A 14,239-nucleotide genomic window follows, 5' to 3' on the forward strand; every position below is an offset into this window, starting at 1 on the left:
ATCACAATGTCTTCACTCCAGGAACATCACCTAAATATGCTAAACAGTAAGGCTGTGTCCCAGAGCTGTCAAGAGGCAGAGGAAGCAGGTTGTAGGAGGAATGAATTGCATCTTCATTATTGACCACTATTCCATATTCAAAACTATGATTAGCTATTTTCTTACTCATCTAGGTGTTGGCAAATGTTCTAAGTGCTCAAGGGAGCACTATTTAATTTTCAAAATCAATAGTGAGCCAAGTGTGGTGGCATACACCCATAATTCTAGCACTTTGGAAACTGAGGCAGGAAGGAGTTAGAAGTTGGCCTTGACTACACAGTCAAAGTCCATTCTCAAGGAGAAAGAAAAGTAAACAGCCAGTAGTAGGCAGTAATGAGTTCTTATTTAGGGAACCATGCAGTTTTATTCCTTTAATTGGTGTCACATGACCCATTTATTCCTCTTCCTTTCAGATATGAGGTTCTTGTGAACAAGCTGTGGCTGGAGTGGAGTTTTAATCCATCTTCCTATTGGTTTTGGGGAGCCAAGTCTACAAGTGAATGCATAAGACCACAGGACACCATGGTCACCACCTGCTTATACAGCATTGGGGTCTTTCCAAAGGAGAGCAGAACAAACTCCACTTTCTGAACATTTAGCAGCCACTATTACCACCAATGCTTCCTCCCTCTGTTTGCCCCTGAGATCTCACCAAAGCCAACTGCCACCCAGAAAGCAGCACATGGCCTGTCCTCAACTGACCAGAGAACTGCCTTATCTGCTCTGGGGCTGCTTGCGTGCTCTCTGTGGAGCAGGGTTCAGGGCACTCGCTCACTTGCTGTTGGAAAAGTTCAATGGATGACCCCATTGAAAAGTGAGGAGACCAGAACTGTGGAAACATGGTTTTTCCTGTGGTCCCCTCCTCCAGAGGAAAACATAGCTGAGAACTGTTTGTCAAATACAGTCTTAGCATAAAGCACAGCAGTTTTGGTAGATGAGTTCTGACCCATTGATTCTGAAAGATCTCCTGCTCCTCGGTCACAGGGGGCTTCTTAGAGCCTGCAGAAGGGAACTTTTCCTGTGTCTTTCCAGGTGACTGTTGTGGTTTTGCAGAATCTGAGGGCCATGTGGTCCTGAGGCTCCTCTTCTGGATGACAGAATTTCCAAAGTTCTTCACAGCTCTATTCCCTCTAGATACTCTGTGAAAAGGGGTCACAGATTACTAGGTGGGGATTAACAGGCCTTCCTCTCATCATAACAAAATTAATTTAGACAGATTACTGGAAGTCACACTGCTGTTTTGTTTTTTCTGTAGTATAGGTAGGAGATGAAAATTAAACATTACTTTCATTCTTTTACATTCGTACCTCCACGACACAGTGGCTGGATCTGTGAACTTCTGTGTCAGCCATGCCTTGACACAGAATAAAATGCTCTCTCTAAGACAGATGGGGACCAGTGCAGTTTTTGTCTAGGTTTTTAGTCATCCTCACTAAGAAAGCCTGCCCCCAGTCATCCAGGGAATTTGTAGGCAGGGCTTGAGTCATCTCAAGGGATGAGAACCATCCCATCTTTCCTCATTATAAAACAGGAGAGGGGGTTGATTCACCTTAGGAAATGTTTGCTTAGTTCCTACTCTATCCGAAGCTGAGCTAGCCCTCATCATGTAATCCAGCATGTCAAAAGCACTTCAAGGATTAAACAACAGCGACAGACAATTATGAAATGCTCAGCAGAACTGAGAGGAAGGGAAGCCGGTCTTCTGTCTCTATGTTTACTAGACTGAAGCCCACACAAGCAGTGAGGGGATTTTTCTCAGGTGTGCAAGAGCCAGGACTCAACTCTGGCTGTTCTGCTTCCAGGGCTTGGTGCCTCCTACTCTGCAGCTTCCCATTCAGGACCCCACCTGAAACTTTCCTAGGACACGAGAGATTTCACAGTGGTTGAACATTCTCATCACCAGCCTTTCTTATGCTCAGTGGTTTTTATAAAAGAAATTGCTTTGTTTATTGAATGTATCCACTTATATAGAAGGTTTAAACTACCCAAAAATTCTGGAATTACCCCATCTGAGTTTCATGAACATGTAAAGATCAGAGCAGGAGGAGAAGGCTGGGAAAATGGAGAGCAGATAGATCATCCCAGGAGTCAGGTGGAGCCTGCTTCAATGCAGCACTGTCACGGTTTCATCAGTCGCCACCCCCACGGCCACCCTACAGAGAAGCAGAGGCAGGGTCTGCAAACTCAGTGTCTGGGACAGAAATCCAGAGACAGAGACATTAAGGCCTGGGCTAGCATTGCCAAGGAGGGGGGACTCTGCACTGCAGTCGGTGTTTAACAGGAACACCAGTGTTATTTTTAGAAATGGCTTTCTTCCTCTTTAAAAACTCTTTGGGCCTTTAAAAATGAAGGCAGTCTTCTCTCTAGGCAGGTGTGCGTGCAGCAGACACACATGAACACACACACACAGTCATTTGGCAAGGATGGAAGGGCATGATCCCAAAGGCTTTCAACCTTCTGTCTGAGGAGAGTCCGGAGCTAGCCTAATCACTGTAGCAACAGCACACCTGAGCATTTCCCCTGGACACAAAGGAGGATGGGAGGCTAGGAAGACAGTTCTACTGGACAAACCGTGGCCAAGGCTGGCACAGCCCATAGATTTCATCCCCATGCGAGGGGCCTTAGCAAGCAAGCCAGGAAAATCATCTGTCCAAAGGTTTAAGTGTGATTTGGCCAGTGTTCTGAAGTTGCTAAGTTGACGGTGTCTGCTCTCCATCATATTTTTTCAAGTAGTAATAATAATAAAATTTTAAAATTATGATAATCATGTGTTATATACCCTGGATGGGGCAGATGAATTGAGGCATATTTTCAAATGTAATTAAGGCTTCCAAGTGATCCCTCCCAACTGCAATTGTTATTTCAAAAGTGAATTAATAAGTCATGTCCAGTCTGCTTGGAATAAAAATTTGGCTAGGGTATTCCTGTTGCACCCTGTGGGCTGCTTCACAGCAAAGAGAGAGCAGTGGGAGCAGACATCTCGGAGACGGACCTGTGCTGAGTGAGTCCCAAACTCAGGCAGACTTTTGGGGAAGAAGGTTCCAACTGGGACCTCTGGGGACCGTTCCTCTGCCCTATTGCAGACAGTATGCACAGTCTTCTCCTATATTCACTGTGGTCCTCTTGGCTACCCTCAAAGCATTGAATGCTGTCTTCCCCACACCCACGGGATTCAGGTCTCCTGTGGGCTACACTGAGCACTTTAGCCACACTGGTTAATTAGAGTAAGGCCTAGTAATGCACCTTTGAGTATAAAAGGCCTTTTAAAGCTCTTAAGGTCAAATTTGTGTCTGTCAAAAGTACATGTTCCCTTGGCAGAATGGAGACTCTGACAGTATACAAAGCTGTAGTTTTTTCCTCACAGGTTCCAAATTCCAAACATCTGCAGTCACCATGCAGTCCCTCTAGAAAAATAGGATTTCAGTCCAGTAGTGATCACTCAAGACAAATATTTGCCATGCACTCTCTGTCATGCCTGGTGAAAGAGCAGCATTTCTGTTCAGAAAAGAGGTGCCAGCTTTCTTCTGATCGAGCACAAAGTGGAGGCAACATCCAAGTCTGGTGTCACTGACCAGAAGCCTGTCCTGGATTTTCATGGATGTCGGGGTATGTGATCCTCCTTTAAAAGGAGGAGGGCAGTGGGTACAGAGACCCTGTGTCCCCCCTCCCCCGTTAGTATTATCTACATAATAGTTAAGAGAGTGAGCAGATGCTGAGCGTGAAGACAGCATAGGACTTCATCTGGTGACGGCACCCTGCTGCTGGCCCTGTAAAGTCTTCCAGGATAAGAATTCCTCATTGTTAAGGTGAGAGAACCTTAGATAACTTCAATGATCTCTTCTGGAAATTAACTATGATGTCACTGACTTCCTCAGTATTGTTTTCTTGCTGGCCAGTGGTGTTGTTTAGTAAAGGAATAAGTTAGTCCTGGAGACTGAATGACACCCGTGTTCGGTCCACTGAAGCAACTTGGTTCCCAGGGAATCTGGCTTCCCCACTCCTCTTCTTTTCAAGCATCCTGATATAGGCAGTTTTCTGAACTATTCTGAATTTCTGTTTTTCTTAGCTTCTCTGAATTTTTACTTACCCATAAAAAGGGCTTAATGATGGAGCTTCGTTTACAGAGTAGCTGTAAGGATTAAGATTTTTAAAAAGCCATGAAGCTGATAATAAGCCTTCAGGAGCTAGAAATTGACATATCATCATGTCTCAAGATCTATGGAGAACTGGGTTCAGGAACTCCCACAGACATGGAAATATACAGACACTCAAATCCTTCACAGAAAATAGCATATCATTTGGATAGCTTGGCACATCCTTCCATATACTTTCAGTAGTCCCCAGTTTACTACTACACGGTACAATGTTAGTATGACGAAAATGGTTGTTATGTTAGGGAACAATGACAGGAAAAAGGTCTCTACATGTTCAGTACAGACGTGGTTTTTGTTGTTCTCTTCTCTCTCTCTCTCTCTCTCCCTTCCTATTTGAGGTTGGTTGACTCCAGCACTATTTGGTATCTACAGATAAGCATGCCCTGGGATCTTCCTTATGCAGTATTAGCCCTATCATTTGGGTCATTTTGTTAGGCTTCGGGGTTTGCAATAACAGAGTACCACAAACCGTGACATAAAGCACAGACGTATTGTCCCATGGCTTGACATGTGGAAGTCTGTGATAAAGGTGTCATTTTGCCATGCTCCTTCTGAATATGATAGGAAAGGATCTGTTTTAGGCTTCTCTTCCAGCTTCTAGAATTTCCCTGGCTTGTCTATTATAATTCAGTCTTTATAGGGCATTCTCTCTGTGCATGCATGTGAGAGTGTCTGAATCTCTCTCTTTTATAAGGAAATACTTGATTAAAGTCCTAACATACCCAGGCATGACCACATTTTAAGTAATTATTACTATTAATTATCCTGTTTCCCAATGTGGTTACATCTTACAAAATATGGGGTTAAGAGGTCAAGGTATGGATTAGGTGGAGAGAGGCTCATAAATCAAGCTTTCACATCTGAGGTTTGTACTGAGCCAAACATCAAAGGCCTGAATCAGTGGGACTGACACTGATAAAGACCTGCAAAGTATCAATAACTCAGATCAGTCCTACTGTAGGCGTAGGAAATAAAGGGACACTGGGCAGCTGCCTTCCTTCCTCCCGTTTGTACAGTTAATACCAACTTGACTCAGGTACTAAGGACAGGCAGAGTGAAAAGCCTGTGCTCTCACACACATGTAGGAAGCAACGTTTGTGAAGAACTATTGAGCAGAAATGTCTTAACAAACAAGTCAGCTCCATCTTTGGCTCTAAATTGATCCTTAGAATATCAGGAACCTGCTGTACAGTTGGTACAGTATTTACTCATATGCATGAGGTATGGAACCTGGTCCCTATTACTGCCCTCCCCCACACCAAGACAACAAGTCCATCAGGGAGTCACTCATGAGCCCCATGGGAAGACAGTTAGCAAGATTATAAAATAGAGGAAGCATTCATCTGTAGATAAGTCCCAAGAAAACACAATGAAGTGTTTTACCTTAAGTTCTTGCTTTAAATTAGTGATTAATTTTCTAAATATTTTATCATATGTATACATATGTATCAGAGATTACAATCAATGTTTAGAAAGAATCCTGACATTTTTCTACTCAATAATCCATACTGAAAAGTTCATATAAAAAATGCTTACTCTTTTTCATAGGGTAACACCATTAACTAGTAGCTGTCTCACCCCAGGGTGAGATAGTGATAGAGGCTGAAAACCCGAGAATGAGGATCAGGCTCACCTGGTAAAGCATACAAAAGATGAAAGATAATCCCTACCTGTGGGAGATTAGAGGTGCACCCTAACACAAAGTAGAAAAGCAGCTATATCGGCATGCTAAATGCATAGATCCTTGTTTGTCCTGCCAACACCAGTCAGCACACAGACCAACTTCATGCAAGCCAAAGGATTAGGAGAAGTCAGGAGAATGGGTGAACAGCTCTGAGTTATGCCAAGACAGGATGAGAGCGCAGTGAAGAAACAGCAATAGGCCCCCTCTCTTCTGCTCACGACTTTCTTCTCTTGTTTTTCTGGCATTAATTGATTGAAAACTCCTCTGAGTCATTTAACAAAGAATTATTTACATTAAGCTTAGGAAAATTACCGAGGAGAATAACACTGGCTTCACTAGTAACCACTTGCCTTATTAAAATAAACATTTTGTTTTAAATCTAATTATCTCTTTGCTGGACGTTCAGCTCCTTTGTGCTTTGCTTTGCCCCTGTGCAAGTGTGGCCTGAAACAGATACTCAGTAGCATATCACACAGTGAAGCTGGTATTGTGCCCTGATGGGGCAGTGGGATGAATTCACAGACACCAGGGCTACTCTTTAAGAAGAGAGGCTTCTAAGAAGTGATGGGACCTTCGGGTCCCCTCCTCCACTAACAGGGCTGAGGGAGAGAGTTGGTCTCAGCATTTCCTGCTCTTCTGCCTTGTGAGGACACTCTTCCTCTCCAGACTCACAGCACTCAAGGTGACATCTTCAGAGTCAGATAGCTCAGCCCTGATCTGATATTGTCTTCACTTTGACTTCCCAGACTCCAGAGCTGTGCAAAATAAATTTCCCTTTTTAATAAGTTACTCAGTCTCAGGCACTTTGTTATAATAGCAGAAAATAAACTAAGACAAAAAAAAAATCAGATCTGTAACAGTGCTATGTGCATTACAAATTTCAGGTGCCTTCTAAATTGTCACTTTGTATTCTAGAAGGCATTGCACTTGCACACAGCCCATCGTGACACCACATCATATGATACTACAGTCAACATGAAGGCAGGAAAAGGAAGAAGAAAGGCATCTCTTTTCTTTAAGGGCACGTCCTAGATATCGTGTAGCCCCTGTTCTCTGCATACAATTAGTTAAGCATTTATTCATGTGACCATACCCAGCTGCAAAGGAACCTGGGAAATGCAGTTTTGTCTCAGGTAACCACAGCCAGTTGAAAAATCTAGAGTTACCTTTTAGCTTTAGTTTTAGTAGTTTAATTATGACATACCATGTACATTTTCTTCATATTTATCATTCTTAGAACTTTCTATGCATGTTGATTTACAAATATATAATTTTTGAGAAACTTTCTAGGCTATCTCTTTCTCTTGAGACTCCAATTTTACATATGTTTGACCTTTTGCATTCATTAATAAAATGTATGATCCTGAGACTAAAGATTCAACATACTCATGAACCTTCCATTCTCTCTGTTCTTAGGTTAACAGTTTCTAATTGGCTGTCTACTAGTTCACCAGCCCTTCCAGTCATCTCCATTCTGTAGCCACTACCTACTCCAATTTTTATTGTGTTTACTCTAGTCTTTCAATTCTGGAATTTCCACTTAGTGCATTTACATGTTTATCTCATGAGGTATCTTACCTGCTTACACTTTTGTTAGTTGTAAGCATATTTTCCTCTATACCATTGCATATAACTCTAATTACCTGCTAATTCCAACATTCCAGGCATTAAAGGGCCAGTTGTCATTGATTACTTTTCTCTTAAGAATGAATAATATTTTCCTGATTCTTTTTATGTTAAATTTTTCAAGTATATTTTGAAGTTGTAAATATTTCTGTGAAGACATTGAATTGTATTATATTTCTCTGGAGGATAATTTTTTATTGTTTAAAACAGAGGTAATTGAATAAACTAGATTCGAATCAAAACTTTGTCTCTTTGGCTGCAGGTCAAATTCCAGTTCTGTGTTTTTAGCATTTAGTTAGAATCTATGCAGCCCTTGTATGGTTCAGTGACAGCCAAAGATCTGGGGAATGTTTGTATAGAGAACGAGAGTTCATTCCCTGTCTCTCTCTTTTCCGTGGAAACCCTTAATTTCCAGTTGCTGCATCTGCCTCAATTTCTTTTCTTGGAGTCACATGTCAAAATGCCAGCAGGTTTCCTACTAAAATGCCTTGTTCAGCACTAATTGTGGCTAAAATTTGGCATAAATACTATAAAAGATGCACAAATAAGTCTGCCACTCTGTTTATCAGTGTCACCTCCTCCTTATTCTATCTGCTTCCTTAGTGTCCAGTGAGCCTTGCACTCTTCCTGCCCTTTGTCTCCAAGAGGGAAATCCAGGAGACAAATACTGTGCTGTATCAGTAGCTGAAGTTCTGAGTGAGAGAACATGGATAGCATTAATTGGACTGAGTGGATTATAAAACAAAGATGCAGAAACATCAAATTAAATAGAGAGAAACACAAAGCAATTCCACTAAACTTGGGGACATGACAAGGCTGCCCACTCTCTGCATATCTATTTAATATAGTACTTGAAGTTCAAACTGAGGCAATAAGACAACTGAAGGAGATCAAGATGAGACAATTTGGAAAGGAAGAAGTCAAAGTTTCATTTTTGTGCAGATGATTCTATAGTATACATAAGAGACCCTAAAAATTCTACTCCTACAGTTGAAAAATACCTTTAGTAAAGTGGTTGCAAACAAGATTAACAAAAAAAAAAAAAAAAAAAAAACCTCCATAGCCCTCTTATATACAAGGAACAAACAAACTGTGAAAGAACTCTGAGAAACAGCACCCTTCACAATAGCCACAAATAATATAAGCTATCTTGTGTAACTCTAACCAAGCAAGTGGGAGATTTGTATGACAAAAACTTTAATACTCTGAAGAAAGCAATTGAAGAAGGTATCAGAAGATGGAAAGATCTCCCGTGCTCATGGGTTTGTAGGATTAACATAGTAAAAATGGCCATCCTACCAAAAGCAACCTAAAAATTCAACACAATTCCAAAATTCCAATACAATTATTTACAGGCCTTGAAAGAATAATACTCAACTTCATATGGAAAAAAAAAAAAACCCAGGATAGCTAAAACAATTCTGTGCAATAAAACCACCTGTGGAGGCATCACCATCCCTGATTTCAAGCTCTACTACAGAGCTATAGTAATAAAAAACTTCATGGTATTGGCAAAACAACAACAACAAAAACCCTGAGAGGTTAAAATCTACACATCTATGGACACATGATTGTTTATAAAGAATTCAGAATTACAGAATGGAAACAAGAAAGCATCTTCAGCAAATAGTGTTGTCATAACTGGATGTCAGCATGTAGAAGAATGCAAATGGATTCTTATCCATCATCATGATGCACAAAACTCAAGTCCAAATGGATCAAAGACCTCAACATAAAACTAGATACACTGAACCTAATAGAAGAGAAAGTGGAAAATTGCCTTGAACACATTGTCCAGGAGTCAACTTCTTAAAGAAAACCATGATAGCACAGGCACTGAGATCAACAATTAATAAATGAGACCCCATGAAACTGAAAATTTCTGTAAGGTAAAGGATTCAGGCAATAGGACAAAATGGCAGCCTACAGAATGGTAAAAGATTTTCACCAACCCCACATCTCACAGAAAACTAATATCCAAAATATATAAAGAACTCAAGAAACTAGACATCAACAAAACAAATAATCCAATTTAAAAAAAAAAAAAAAGGAATGCAGGTCTAAACAGAGAATTCTCAATAGAAGACTCTCAAATGGCTGACAAGCATTTAAAGAAATGTTCAACATCCTTAGCCATCAGGAAAATGCACATAAAATGAGTCTGAGATTCCATCTTACACCTGTCAGAATGGCTAAAATAAAAAACACAAGTGACAGCTTATATTGGAGAGGATGTGAATCAAGAGGAACACTACTCCATTGTTGAGAGTACAAACTTCTACAGCCACTTTGGAAATCAATATGAGAATTTCTCAGAAAACTAGTACTCAATCTACCTCAAGACCCAACTACACCATTCTTGGGCGTAATGTGAAGGATGTTCCATCCCATCACAAGGACTCTTCCTCAACTATGTTCATAGCGGCTTTACTCATAATAGCCAAAACTTGTAAACAATCTAGATATCCCTCAACAGATGAGTGGATAAAGAAATTATGGCACATTTACACAGTGGAGTATTACTTAGCTGTTAAAAAGATGACATAAAATTTGCAGGCAAATTGATGGAACTAGAAAAAAAGTCATCCTGAGTGAGGTACCCAGACCCCAAAAGAAAAATATGGTATATTTGCACTATATATGTATGCACTCAGTTGTAAGTGGACATTAGCTGTTAAGTAAATGATAATTATGCTACAATCACAGACCTAGAGAAGCTATATAGCAGAGTTGGACACAAGGATCTCTCTAGAAAGAGGAAATAGAGTAGATTTTGCAGGTAGACTGGGGGTGAGTGGGGACGGGAACAGGAGGGATCAGGTGGGGATAGGAGAGATGGAGGTAGTGAGTACTGGGAGAGATGCCTGGAATTGGGGGGCACTTGGAGGATGTGATGTGGAAACCTAGTGCAGTGGAAACTCCCTGGAATCTGAGAGTGACCCTAGTGAAGTCTTCTAGTAATGGGTAATAGAAGACTGGCCATCTTCTATGACCAGGCAAGGCTCCCAGTAGTGTGACTGGTACATGAATCCAGCCACAAAACCTTCAATCTGCAATCTGTCCTGCCTGCAAGATATGCTGGGGCAAAGAACTGGTGGGAGTGGCCAAACAATGACTGATCCAACTTGAGGCCCATGCCACAAAAGGGTACTTACACCTAGCACTACTGGATGTCCAGAAACTAGAGGCAGGACAGCCCAGAGAACCAGGATGGAACCAAACATGACTGGATTAAAAAAAAAAAGTCAGTGAAATGATTCCTAAAGATATTCTGCTTTACTGATAGATCAGTGTCTAGCCCAGTTGTCAATAGAGAGGTTTCATCCAGCAACTGGAGGAGCAGATGCAGAGACCCACAACCAAACACTAGAAGGAGGCAGGAGAAACCTGTAAAGAGGAGAAGGAAGGATTGTAGGAGTCAGAGGAGTTGAGGACACTATGAGAGCACAGCCCACAGAATCAACTAATGAGGGCTCATTGGGGCACACAGAGACTAGAACAATAAACCTCAGTCACTGCATACCTGCTGAGGTTGTTTAGCTTGGGGTTTTTGTGGGACTCCTAACAGTGGGAGTGGAGTGTCTCAGACTCTTTGCCTGCACTTGGGACCCTTTTCCTCTGACTGGGTTGCTTTGTCCCACCTTGATAAGAGGTCTGTGTCTTTCTTATTATAACTTGTAATGCCTGCTCTTTTGTTTTGAAGGGAAATGGAGAAAGAGTGGATGGGGAAAGATGGGGTTTGGGGAGGGACTAGGAGGAGTGGAGGAGGAGAAACTGAGAGAAGGAAGTAATATATAAGAGAAGAAAGAGAAGAATAAAAGTTTAAAAAACAAGCAAAACTGGAATATCCCTTTACACTGTGGAAATATATGTCACTGTGATTGGTTTAATAAAGAAGCTGGCTGGCCAATAGCTGAACAGGATAAGGCTAGGCAGGAGAACAAGACTAAAGACACTGGAAAGAAGAAGGACAGAGTCAGAGGAGTTGCCAGTGAGACACAGAGAGAAAATAGGATGTGCAAGATGAAAGAGAGATAACACCATGTGGCAGAATGTAGATTAATATAGGATTAATTTAAGTTGTGCCGGTTGTGGTGGCGCGCACCGGTAGGATTTGCTGAAGGAGGCAGAGGCAGGAGGATCTTGAGTTCGAGGCCAGCCTGGACTACACATGGCCGGGCGGTGGTGGCGCACACCTTTAATCCCAGCACTCGGGAGGCAGAGCCAGGCGGATCTCTGTGAGTTCGAGGCCAGCCTGGGCTACCAAGTGAGTCCCAGGAAAGGCGCAAAGCTACACAGAGAAACCCTGTCTCGAAAAACCAAAAAAAAAAAAAAGAAAAAAAAAAAAAGAAAAAAAAAATTTAAGTTGTAAGAGTTAGTGAGCAACAAGCCTGAGCTATTTGCCAAGCATTTATAGTTAATATTATGTTTCTGTTGGTTATTTGGGAGTGGCTGCCAAGACACAGAGAAACTCTGCCTACACAAAAGAAAACAAAAAACAAACAAACAAAAAACAAATAGGCAGAGGCAGGTAGATCTCTGAGAGTTCGAGGCCAGTCTGTCTACAGAGCGAGTTCCAGGACAGCCAGGAAGACACAGAGAAACCCTGTCTCAAAATAAATAAATAAATAAATGAAGTAAAAATAAATGAAAAATAAAAATAAAGGAAAGGAAAAAGAAAAAAGAACAAGACAAGAAGTTGAGTGAGGGCCATGTTTGGAAAGATGTTGGTGGAACTGGAGGGGAAGATGAGAATGGATATTATCACATTTCATTGTTATGGATTTATGAAGAATGAAGAAAATTGCTTTTTTAAATGAAAGAAAGGAAAGGGTCGTGAGTGCATTGGGATGGTTATCCTTTCCCCACCAGAGCCTTCTCTGGATTTGTGCTTCTCCTATAGAGCACACGTTTATTTTTAGGTCACACTCATTTTTTATGAAGAAATTCACCATTGAGTAGTTCATAATGAGGCACAAAAGGCTTGTTTTGGAATGTATGGGTCTCCTAAATATATATAAAAACAAATCTGTAACACAAGTCTTAAAAGGTCTTATTAATAATAATAAAAAAGGAGCCAGATATTAGGATAAAAGCTGAAAGATCAGAGAAACAGAACAAGCCACAGCAATCAGCTATCACCTCACCAACTCCACGAATCCTCAGCTTGAAATCCTCTGAGTCCTCACTCCTGAGGGCTTCAGTTGAATTGCTGCTTAGTTCCTCTCTCCTCATGCCTAATATACTGTTCTCCACCCAGCCATGTCACTTCTTGGGATTAAAGGCGTGTGTGCTTCCCAGGGAAAGGCATGAGATCTCAAGTGCTGGGATTAAAGATGTGTGCCACCACTGCCTGACTCTGTGCCAGTGTGGCCTTGAACTCCCAAGGCCTTGAACTGCCTCCCAAGTGATAGGATTAAAGGTGTGTGCCACCACTGTCTTGGCCTCTATGTTTAATCTAGTGGCTGTTCTGTTCCCTGATCCCCAGATAAGATTATTAGGGTACACAAGATATCATCACACAAAACATTTGAAAGTATCAATGTGAAGAGTTTTGGTTTTGTTCCTGTTTTATTCTATTGCAGTGCATTGGGATATTCCAGAAAACAGTTTCTTTCTCCTGGTATAGAAATCTGACTGTTGGGACATTTTCTAGCTCATATTGCAGTCTCAGAGCCAGAAGAATTTTCCTTGTGATCAACCTTAAACGTAATCAGAGATTAATGCCCATGACCCTTGATGTTGCTAATACTGAGAGAATGCAGACAGGCTAAGGACAGATATTAACTCTCCCACCTAGTGACATGTTATTAATAGTAATACATGCAACAAGTCAGGCAGAGCCCTGGCTGCCTGCTGTGCACTGAGCATGGGATGCATGGGATATGAATACACTCAAGACCTGCTTGCCACTCGGAAACTGTCCATGTTCTTCTTTGTCAAGTTGCCAATATGTTTCTAATTTTAACCTGCAAGCAAGGAGATAACATGGTATTATTAATTTTCCAGGACTAAAAACAGGATTGAGCAGGCGCATGATAGTTGGGTAGACTCTGTAGAGTGTTTCCAACTCTCTCCTTTTTTTTTTTCTCCCCATTTCTTACCCTTAGGTTGCATTTGTTCATTCTTTCATTTCAATGCTTGGAGCTGTAAGAGGTAAGCATCAAGAAGGATATATCTCAATTTCCTAAGAATGTAAAATATATAAATCAAGCAAATTTCGCCATCTAAAAATTTTATATTTTGCTCCAGATTGGTGAGCCACTTTTTTCTTGGTGGGGCCATCCCCAGTACAGAAAGGTATGTTGAAATTGTTAATTTTTTTCTTAGAAAAATGGAGTATCTATAAGAGAACAAATACTATGATAAAAACATTCTAAAATATAAAACTAACAGCACACCTCTGATTTTAGAGCACTTAATCTGATGAACTTAGGATCTGGGAAACAGAGGCACCTCAGTCAGGATCCAGCTGTATCATAAAACAATGTTCAATGGTTCTCTGGGAGTCTCAACTCTTATAGTACACTGCACAGTTATCTGGGTATACATCAAAGTCCTTTAAAACCTGAAATTCTGACAAGAAATGTAGCAAGAACTAAATGGATATGTGGGATCCTGAGATCCTTGGTTATTAAAAGCACTCTTTTAATAATAGAATTGAAACTGTGCTCACAAATAATGCCTTTTATTTGGCATAGACATGGGAAGAGGTCTTCAAATTAATAAGAATTTA

General features: G+C 41.0%; 1 long non-coding RNA gene across 2 annotated transcripts; it reads left to right on the plus strand.

The window, feature by feature from the left end:
* Positions 1-3,560: 3,560 nt before the first annotated feature.
* LOC114686192 lies at positions 3,561-13,803 on the plus strand. Of its 2 annotated transcripts, XR_005090521.1 has the most exons (3): positions 3,561-3,845; positions 13,614-13,659; positions 13,756-13,803. It is a non-coding gene; the product is annotated as an uncharacterized LOC114686192 (long non-coding RNA). The 2 variants fall into 2 exon arrangements; XR_005090520.1 differs by lacking the exon at positions 3,561-3,845 and having other exon boundaries at positions 13,546-13,659.
* Positions 13,804-14,239: the final 436 nt, after the last annotated feature.

This window comes from Peromyscus leucopus, unplaced genomic scaffold (assembly GCF_004664715.2).
Source record: "Peromyscus leucopus breed LL Stock unplaced genomic scaffold, UCI_PerLeu_2.1 scaffold_1130, whole genome shotgun sequence".
In the NCBI taxonomy this organism is placed as follows: domain Eukaryota; kingdom Metazoa; phylum Chordata; class Mammalia; order Rodentia; family Cricetidae; genus Peromyscus; species Peromyscus leucopus.